Source organism: Chaetura pelagica, unplaced genomic scaffold, assembly GCF_000747805.2.
Source record: "Chaetura pelagica isolate M959 unplaced genomic scaffold, ChaPel_1.0 scaffold17, whole genome shotgun sequence".
In the NCBI taxonomy this organism is placed as follows: Eukaryota; Metazoa; Chordata; class Aves; order Apodiformes; family Apodidae; genus Chaetura; species Chaetura pelagica.
Genome location: NW_009970726.1, coordinates 6,949,074 through 6,959,864, shown reverse-complemented (window position 1 = coordinate 6,959,864; position 10,791 = coordinate 6,949,074). Strand labels below are relative to the sequence as shown.

The following is a 10,791-nucleotide window of genomic DNA, read 5'->3' as shown; positions in this document are numbered from 1 at the left end:
CACCTGTGTTTCTTAGCTTGGTGAAGAATGTGCGAATTCCGTAAGAGCTTGTTGAAAACTTCTTTAGTGGCCAAAGAGAGAGGAGGGCGCGTGATGTGCCCTCACATGCTGCTCTCCCTGGGTTCACAGCTTTCCCAGTCAAAATCCACTTTTTTTGGTATCAGCAGAATGCAAAGGATGGGGGTTGTGCATGCTTTTTATTACTTGGGGGTTTTTTGTTATTTATTTTTACAATCTCTGCAATCTAAACAAATCTCATGACTACTGGCAGTCTGAGTCATGGCAGATGAATGGTTACACTGATAATTTGATAACAGAAAAACACTTTTGTGTGTTTATAAAAAATGCTTTGACTTACAGCCCCACATCCAGGGAAGCATCAGTTGTTACTCCACCAGGCATCTCATGATTCCTGTTCTGCAGTCAGATGATTAAATGAAGGACTTCCAAGTGTTCATCCTAATTTTTTTTTTCAGATCACACATCACACACAAAAATCACTATCTTTGAACATTTATTTGATGCAGGTGTACCCTGATGGGGTACAGAGAAACAGAAAGAATTAAAAATAATAAAACAAAATCAAAACACCAACTTATTTTGAGGATCTTTTCTTCAGCTAACTTTGTGACACTCCCAGAAGCATGGGTTGGTGAGTTGCCTTGTCCCTTTGTGTTTTCATAGTTTAAGATGAATAATAATAGGTTTAACATCTTTTGTGTATTACTGTCTCTGGTAGTTTGCATCCAAACAAAAAGCAATAAAGTATATGCTGGTGCTCTCCTTTAGTAATATGATCTTGTAGGACCTCATGGTAATTCATGGTCATGTCCACCACCATGTAGGTCCTTGCTTGCTGAGGGTACTTCATTCTCCTCCTTTGAACCACATCCTCCTCTTCAGCTGTCGGCTGAGCCTGCTTGCAGCCTGCTCTTCTGCTCACACTAGGCCAGGGCATAAACAGTGCTCGTCTGCAGCACTGATTAAATCTCTAATGGGCATAAGCAGCAGTAAGAAAATTTCAAACACAAATCGTCTTAGTATACATACAATAGAATAACACACAGTTACTGAAATGCCTCACTTACCACATCTCACAGAACTGCAACAGAGCTGGAGACATCGCTGTAGAATTTTCTGGTTGCCTGCCTGCTGTGGCTCCCTGGCCTGCCCTGTTTAATCCTACCTTCCTGAAGGAACTGGAGACACTTTCTAACTCATTTATGGGTTAGACTTTTCGACCAGTCATCTCCCAGCATGACTACTGCTAGGGCAATAGTGCCATTGTCTTCTAAATACATGCTTGGGGAATGTCAATGGGAATCCATTGTGTTGCCTTCTCTTGCTGTACCAATCCTGCTATATTTTCTAGACATGCATACAGCAAATATTTCATAACCCCTAATTATTTAGAATCTTATTAACAGCTCTACATCTGTTGTGGCAAATCATTTGTCAAATCTTGGAATTTATACTTTTTCCATGATTTTCATAAGCTCTGAAGCAAAACAGGCAATAACATAATGATGGAAATGGATCAGTTGCAAAGTCTGTTTCTCTAAGTAGATAAGCAGAACTTAAAAGGGCATGTTTTCTTCATCAAAAAGGAATTATTTATACTTTGGTTTCTATTTTAAACTAATACTCTAGAAGTAAACATTTAAAAAGCTTTTAATTATTAAGTATTTAAAACTTGCAATCATCAGTTGTGACCATGTAATCACTATGTGGCTACATAGGTAGCTATTCCTACCTTGCATTCTTTTGTTCTGAATTTTTCATATACTTCTGTTCCTCCTCTCTTCACCCTAAAAGCTTGCTGAAGTGCATTATAATGACAATACATATTTAAAGTCCAAGAGAGGGAATGCTGCTCTAAGGTAATTGTCTCCTGCTGGTACCTAAGAGCTAAGAAAAGAGCACAGGTGAAATATATGTCAGGAAAGCATATTTGGTTTTCAATTATGATTATTTCAGATAGATCAAGTATATGATGCAAACATAATTGTATTATTTGATAAATATTGGTAAAGTGAAGCAAGAAAAGTCAGTCCACTGTACCTTACTGAAATGCTTAGATGCCATCTATGTCACAAGAAGATCTTTCGTGTCTTTCCTTGATTAGAGAACATTCCATTCTTGAGGTTTAAGATGATGTATTTTAGTGAGTCTGCCCTCCTGAGCATCTTCATGCATCAGCTGAGGAACACCGTAAAGCTCCTTAACTAAGGCCAAGGATTTCAAGATGGTCAGCACTCAGGTATCTGTTTACAAAGGGCTTATTCCTGCACAAAGGTATTTTTAAATCTGTAGCATCTCCACTACACAGAAGAAAATGAATTTTAATAGGTTAAATATTAATTATGTGATCCATTATATTTTGTGCTTGCAGTCTTCCTGGAACATTGTTGAAAAATCTGTTTCAGACCAGCAGATGTAGGTCAGGTCACAGTTTTGCTTAGATAAGATTTTTATCTATTTTGAGTAGATAAAATTATTAATTTTATTTAATCCATTACTACTTTCTGCTTGCAAGCCAAACATAGGAACCACAATTTTAAAATAAACCCTTACAGTAAATGATTGGTGACAACCAAATCTTTTGATTCTGCTGTCTTTCCAATAGTCTGAGAAAGCTGTGTCACACAATACCTTCCTATTTGGGCACACATCTGCTCTAAAATGCTATATTGTCCAATTTATCACATAGCTAATTGTTGCATGGAGTTTAAACAAAATCTTAAAATTAACATTCCTATGTAAAATGTGATCTGTTCCAGTGATCCATCACCCTCAAAATAAATATTTTTTTACTGATGTCCAGCCTAAACTACCCTTTTCTAGCTTAAAAACATTACCCCTTGTCCCATTGTTACATGCCCTTGTGAACAGGTCTTCCCTAGCCTTCTTACAGGCCCCTTTCAGGTATTAAAAGATTGCTATAAGGTTCCCCTGAAGTCTTCTGTTCTTCAGGCTGAACAACCTCAACTCTCTCAGCCTGTCTTCATAAGAGGTGCTCCAGCCCTCTCATCATTTTTGTTGCCCTCCTCTGGACACATATCAACAGGTCCCTGTCCTTCCTGTGTTGGGGGCTCTAGAGCTGGACACAGTACTGCAGGTTAGGTCTCACCAGGGCAAAGTAGAGGGGATCAGAATCACCTCTCTTGATCTGCTGGCCACACTTCTTTTGATGCAGCCCAGGATACAGTTGGCCTTCTGGGCTGCAATTGCATGTTGATGGCTCATGTCCAACTTTTGATCCACTAGAACCCCCAGGTCTTTTTCCATAGGACTGCTCTCTAGCATATCTTCTCCCAGCCTGTATCGGTATCTCTGGTTGCCCTGACACAGCTGCAGGACCCTGCACTTGGCCTTCTTGAACCTCATGAAGTTCACCTGGGCCCACTTCTCCAGCTTGTCCCTCTGAATGGCATCCTATCCTTCTGGCATATCGACCACACCACCCAGCTTGGTGTCATCAGCAAACCTGCTGAGGGTGCTCTCAATGCCACTGTTAATATCATTAATGAAAATATTAAACAGCACTGGTCCCAGTATGGACTCCTGAAGGACACCACTTGTCACCATTTTCCATCTGGTCAACTGGGTCATACCCAAAACTCTGTAATAGCTTAATCTCTTTTGACTATAATATTCTAAATCAACTAAAATCACATTAACACACCTGAGGAAGGTTAATTATTATCCCTCTGATAATTCTATGTGTTATTACTTACATTTATAGTTACAAGCCTAAATTCAGTAGCAGTAAAAGACTTTCTTCCTCAAGGCAAGCTCAGAATGCATCGTGCTCAATTCTGATCCAACCCACACAACAAAGCTTGTCACTGTGTTCCTCAAGAGAATGCCTTTGTGGATCATGCCTTAGATTCCCACCCCCATGGATCTGGATGTCATACTCCTCTGGCAGATTTCCCCTTTGCTTAGGGTGTTGATTCTTCTGGGATTAAGAGAGTTTTCTCTTATCCCAGATAAGTTTATATTATTTTTCATTATTATTGCCATATTATTCACCAGCTTGAAATCACGGCAGGAAGAGGCACTTTCCCCCTCAGCTAGGGAGAGATTGTTCATTGGTTTAGGTGAAGCACTTCAAGAACAACTATACTGGAATATTTATATATAACTATTTCTAATTTTCAGGGATGGAACAAGGTAAGATGTGCACTTGGAAGGAGCCAGAAACCCACGCATAATGCATAAAAGGGAAGATGACCCATACAGCATAGATCTGCCATGGGAAGTGGGAGGAGAGGAGTCAGTTTAGCAAATTGTACCATGGATGCTTTTGCACTGTGGAGGAAGGCATGGGCAATTGGATTTAACCGGCTGGGTGGAATTCAATTGGATTAGCTTTGGCACAGTTTCACATACTCTTCATTCATCAGTGAATGGAGTAACTATATTGGAAAACCACTGGGGAAAAACAACATTGCCTCTGATGCTACTATCATAGGCAGATAGAGCACAATTCCATAGTGTGTCTCTGTGTTTCTCTCTCTCTTCATTGTCTCCCTAGTTAGATATTTTTTTGGTGCCAGTGTGTGTCTTCCTATATCAGGATTGGCTGCCTTTTCTTAGTCTGACATCTTGGCATGTAAAGAGCATTAATTGCCCAATAGTATGGCTTGATGACTATGACCAAGGGTGGGAGTACCCCTTCTTGAACAATAAAACCTCTAGTAGAGAAAAGCCTACCTAAACAAAACAAAATAATGTATAAAAACAGGGAGTGGTGCCACAAAGCACTTTGACTGCTAGAGAGTTTATATGGAGTATGAATAAGAGCCTACTCTGTATTAGTCCTTTTTTCTTGTGAAAGAACCCGTTCTGTAAAGACATATCTGTTGATCTGTTCTGATTTCATACAAGTCTAGTAAAATCCATCTTCTTTAGTTTCAATTAAGCTAGTCCTAGTTTACACTAAGAATAAGATCTGAACCAGGTCCAGCAATCTGGGATAGCATGTTCAGATAGAAATTATTTATCCCAAATTCATCTAAGGAAATAAATAAATAAAAAAAACATTTGTACCCAACGCTAAATACCTAGTAAAAGTATGAGCTTACAAATCCTGTATTGTGAACTAATATAGGCTAATATGCAAGGGGCTCAAGCATTTGGAAATAAAGCTTACCAGAAAAGCATGTGTCTGTACATACATGTGCTCAGGCTGAGCCTTCTATATTAAGAGCATCAGGAAAGTTTATTACTTTAGCCTACAGCACCCTAGAAGACCAGCCTTTTTAACTAGAACAACAAAGCTTTGTTTGAAGAATAGATGTGAAGAAAAGTTAACAGAGCCAGGGAATCAAGCTACATAGGGTGATCTGTACAGACTAATCTAAAGAACTGTTCTGTGAAACACATTCTCAAACTGAGTAAAGTTCTGCTAAGTATTAACATCTATATTGAATGAAAATAAAATAAACTTTTCTCAGTTAACTTTCAGATTAGGAGGTGAAATGAAAAAAATGTGGAAATTTTCAGTATGAAAATTAAAGCTCCTGAAGTGTGCAAATGTCTTTTCAATAGAGAACTGTCCAGGCATGAACCATGTTGATTTTTACCAAGGTATAAATTATTATATTATAAATACCTATAGCAACTCATTTAGAATTGCAGAGAGGTCAAAAATCACCCTTCTCAAGACAAATCCTCTAAGTTTCTGTGTATATGCCTGGAAAACGCAGAAAATGGAAATACCGATCTGAGAGGTAATGAACCTAAAATTAATTAATGCACTTAACAAACAGCAGATATATCATTTTGAGTGTGTACTTCTTAAAGATTTTGTTCAAGTTCCTCAGGTCCTGCATGGTGTTAGGCAGTACTTTGAAAAATAGTGTAAGATTGAAAGCTATGCACCTCAATGGACCAACAGTTTTTCTTCATTTTCTATTTGAACAGTGAACTCTGTCCACCATGAATGGACATTGCTATCTCTGTCCTTTGAGCAGAAAGGCCAGCCTACACGTGATTAAAACATTCACTTCTTTGTATTTTACAGAGTCCTTTCTCTCTCTATGAAAAAATATCCAAGACAAAACTAATCCTACAGAATTAAAATTGAGGCTCCTGTATGAACATTTAAAATTTTTACCTCAAATACAGCAAAAGGTGGCATGATCATTAGAATCAGTTTCTACTACTTTGGCAAAAAAAGGATGGAAAAGCTTCCTCCTTTAACCAGGTGAAGCTTGCTTTATTTTTACTTCAGTTGCTTTCAGACACATCATAGGTGATCTGAAGAGAAAGCCTGAACTCTTTCTGCTTGTTACTACATTTTAAACTACATCACAGAGAAAGCTGTACTGCTTGCTTTATTTTCACAAATAACCATACACTGATTTGCATGTAGACAAGAAACCAAATTCAGTTTTTTGCTCCATTGCAGACTGTGTGCAAGACTTTTGAAAATCCCTTCATCCTTATTTCTCAGATCGCTTTCAGTGTAATGGGAACTATATAAACTCAGTGTATCACAGAGTATTTTTAAGACTAAAATCTTTAAAACAGCAAGTTGTTAATGTTTCATAGGAAAGAGGACCAAATAAATAAAATGGCTGTATTACTCTGTAATCATACATATTCTATCCTACTGTGGTACTCCTGATAGGCACAATAACATTGCTTCACTCAGACAGTGCTCGTACTTCTCATTAAATGTGAAACAAATTCTTGTACATTGAAATACATTTTGCCTCTCGTGTAATTCCCCAACTTTGCTGCCATCATCACTCAACAAGCAGATAGATCAGCTGACAGAAGAAATGCCAATGTGAGAAGAGTAAGCTTGTATGTTTCAAAAGTCATATTTTCTCTATAAATAGAGTTGGTATAAATCACCAGTCTGCAAAATGGGCCTGGAAAAATTAGTCACTGACCTACGAACACTTCCTGCTGGATGTCTGTGGATCCATTTCACACAGTTGAAAGTAACAAGAACTAAAGCAAATAAAAAAGCAGGACCATGTGGTAAAATAAAGAATAGAGTGTCCTAACAAACAAAAATGAACCCAGGAAGTACAAATAATAAAAATACTTTAATACAAATTTGCAATTATTCTAAATAATCAAAAGGCAAAATTACTAATTTAAAGTTACTTTTTAAACAAAATCAGGGAATACTTTTTAAACTCTTAATGAGGAAATTATTGTATATTTTTACTGTCCTGCAGTCCTGGAATGTTAGCAGCTGGCCAGTCAGAAGGCTTTGTGATCTCCCATTGCATCTAGAAATGTGTGGCTAAATGGGAAACTCAGCACAGCAATTCCTGTAGAAAACTGCTGACTACCATTGGGAAGGATATATGAAGTTTGAATTACACTTCAAATTAAAGAGAATATAATTTATGAAGACATTTTTATCTCAAATTAGGATCTAGCTTACTGTTTTTCTTTCCAAGTTAATGCTGCCTTTTTCTGGTGGAACTCTTCAGCCAACACTTGACCAAAGTGTCCTCAGCTGATAGACCTTTGTCACTCATAAAATACCCCTTAGGGACTGCTACAGGAAATAACATGTGCATTAGAACAGTTATTTTCTTAGGCCCAGTTCCCTGCAATACTAAGTTTGTCATAGCATAATTTTGTTGCACTCATGATTGTGACACTTTTTTAAAAAATGAATAATTAAATGATGAGTCTGCCCATGTATTTTAAAGCTACTCAATTGGAAAGGACAGAGACACCAGATTTTTACATTTCAGGGACTTTAAAGTGTCACAAATGTTGACAGTTTACTACGTTTCAATAAACAACATGAAATTATATTACAATATATTAATATAAATTGCAGCTCTCCTAGATATTTTTTGGCTCCAAACTGAGAAGACAGACCTCCTCAATTTAATTTCTAAAACCAGAAAGGTATCTTGTACAATAAAAGACAAATATCTGTCTATAAGCATATGCACGTCTTCTTCAAATTTTATTATAAAACTTCTAAAATAGCAGAAAACAGTTTTCAATAAATGGTAAAAGCAATTTTAAAAGATGACATTTTTAAAAGCAGACATTTTTTGTTTCTGCAGTCTCTGAGTTAAAATAATTTATCATCTGGGGTAAATTATGGGAACTGCAAAATTTGGTACAAGATTACAAAGCAAAACTCTTTCTTTGGAGTGTTTAGGTAATTCAGGTCAAATGCTTGCAATTGTCCCTTGTTTGAAGTTGATGAAATCCACTTTTTGAACTTCATGTATTCAAGTTATTCAAAGTCTCTTCATTGTCTTGGTCCATAATAAAGTTGCTAAAGATACATCTCACTGTTTAAAACTGTGGTTTATCCATAAGGATAATACAGTAATTTTTTCTGAGTCTGTAAACTGGTTTCATAATTTTCCCAGTTGTTCAGGCTGAGATATGTTAAGAATTCACAGCTGGTATAGGACTGCCTACATAGCTAAAATATGTCTTGGTGGTGGCTAATACTTCTCATCAAATACAAGTTGACAAAGCGTCAAGGTTCATGACAAACCATGCTGCTGGCCACAGTGTAGCCAACAAAAGGAGAAAAACTATATATTAAAGTAATGCAAAATATATTTTCTATCATTCATCTAGATTGTTAGGGCTCACAGACTCTAAGTTTTACCTATACCATCAATCATACACAATCCTGTTGACAACAGTCAATTGCAGGTACTAATGAAGCAGTAATATGCTAGGAGCCTGCAGAATAATAAATCACTGACAACTGAATTGTAAGGTCTGTCAATAGGGAGATTCCCAACAACTCCAAGACCCGAGCAGCTATTCACTCCATCACTCTAACAGTCACTGCTCAGCTTCAGCACATCTGTATTTATTAGGAATACTCTTTTTTTTTTTTTTTTTTCTCCATACATGTTGTAAAGTGTATTTCCACTGACCCTGCATCAAATCACTTAGGCCCAATGACAACACTACTTTAATGTATCCAAGAGGGTCATTTCAGAAGGCAGATTTGCCACCCTGTACTTTGGCAGTAAATGCCTCACTGCCAGTGAAAGTAAACAAGAATCAATGGCTTAACTTTAACTTGCACCATTGAAAATCTCACCCTACAACAGAAGTTTCCAATATACAGAATTCCTAGATCCTGCTAAAAGTACACAAATTATTTCAACATGACAAACACAAAACTGTTCCTCTTTCCTTTCCCTGTAAGCAACCACAGTAAATGACCAGAGGAAATAAATAAATTATATTATTCCCTTCTGCACATAAATGCACAAGTTGTGAACTTTCATTTCCTTAGATGATACAGTTTAACTTTTACATAGATCACCCCAGAAAGCCAAAATATGCTATCATATACCTAAATCACATGTGCAGTGTTATAAAACTGGCTGTCCTGATGTTCCACGTGCATGATCACCTCTGACAACATGATTATTTATGTGGCCACATAGGAAACTACATTAGGAACCTGGGTTGGTGAAAGCTAACTGAGCCCAAAAAGTTTTCAACTAGTTTCCAACCCAGCTTAGCAAATAATGTATACTGATGTCATTGCTAGCTCAAGAGAAGCAGTGGAAATATGTGGCTGGGGAATGATGTTTTTCTGGGTCATGGTCTCACTTGAGGGGCTTATGTGACTGAGACAGTAGCCCAAATTTGGGAATCATGTCTGAGAGCAAATATATTCTCATCAATCCTCTTTCTTCATTACTATGATGCCACTTCCTTTTCCAGGACAAATCAATGTTTTTTTTCCAAGTAAGATGCTGAAATAAAAGCAGAGCAGTATTTTTAGTCAAGAGAATTTGATTAGTGCCAGAGAACTGTACCTCCAGCAGTTTATTTGAAATCTGCCACTTTGCCATCCCCTCTATATTGGTTATATCCTTTGCTTCTACTTCAAGAACCTGGAACATCACACTGCATTACCAAGCACAGACCAAGAATCAAAAATATACAATATGGGTACTGAAACAAGTACAGGATTTATTAATCCTGTTATCTTTATCTATCATGCTGGACCTCTGCTTATGTATTTTTGGATATGTATTTTTAAGTAAAAGATCCCATGCTTTCTGCTGTGAATCATAATGTTCTGTCAAAGAAGGAATTAAATATTTTCTACAATAGAAAAAAGTTCAACTGGAAATGAGAGACAACACAGACAAGTGGAGCTTAATCTCTTTTCATGCCATTTCTCAGAAAGAAAATACTAACAGCTACTGCACAATCACCCACCTACTCCCATCCACTACTATCAGCTAGATATGCAGCAATGGCAAGGTACTTGCTTCTGTTTCCAAAATTGCAGTATCATGCTAGACCTGACTTCTGGCAATCTACTTGAGTGTTAACAGAGATGATGCAATAGAGAAGATTGAGAATAATATTATCTGGCTGATTACCATGCAAAAACAACAAAAATGTATTACAACAGGAAATAAGCAATTATAATAAATTTGAGGTGATTTTCCTTTTCAGAAGGGACCTACAAGCACACAGCTCTCTCCATTCTTACTAATGCCTTTGAGATTATCCAGTGTTATTTTTATGAGAAGTGTTGGCGTGAGAGTTGTAAAAAATAATTTTCACACACTTGTAGAACAAGACTAGCCTGGAAGAATTAAATCTTAGCTTCCTTGAAGTTGTCTCTAAGTTTACTGTATTCTACCTGAAAGATAAGAAAAATTATACCTTCAGTTCCTGGACTCCTAGTTAATAGCAGGCAGGTTTCATTCTAGCCATTTTTCAGATAAGAATACTTGTGTATTGTCCTGATGAACTCATTAACACTTCTACTTACAAAAGTAGTATACACATCTG

The 10,791-nt window shown here is 37.0% G+C and overlaps 1 protein-coding gene across 1 annotated transcript in view; it reads right to left on the bottom strand.

The window, feature by feature from the left end:
- CCNY (cyclin Y) overlaps nt 1-6,621 on the bottom strand; it is a 128,713-nt gene extending 122,092 nt beyond the window's left edge. The window contains exon 1 of the mRNA XM_010006990.1: nt 6,612-6,621. The gene's annotated coding sequence lies outside the window, so the exon portion shown is untranslated. The remainder of the gene's footprint in view (nt 1-6,611) is intronic.
- Nucleotides 6,622-10,791: the final 4,170 nt, after the last annotated feature.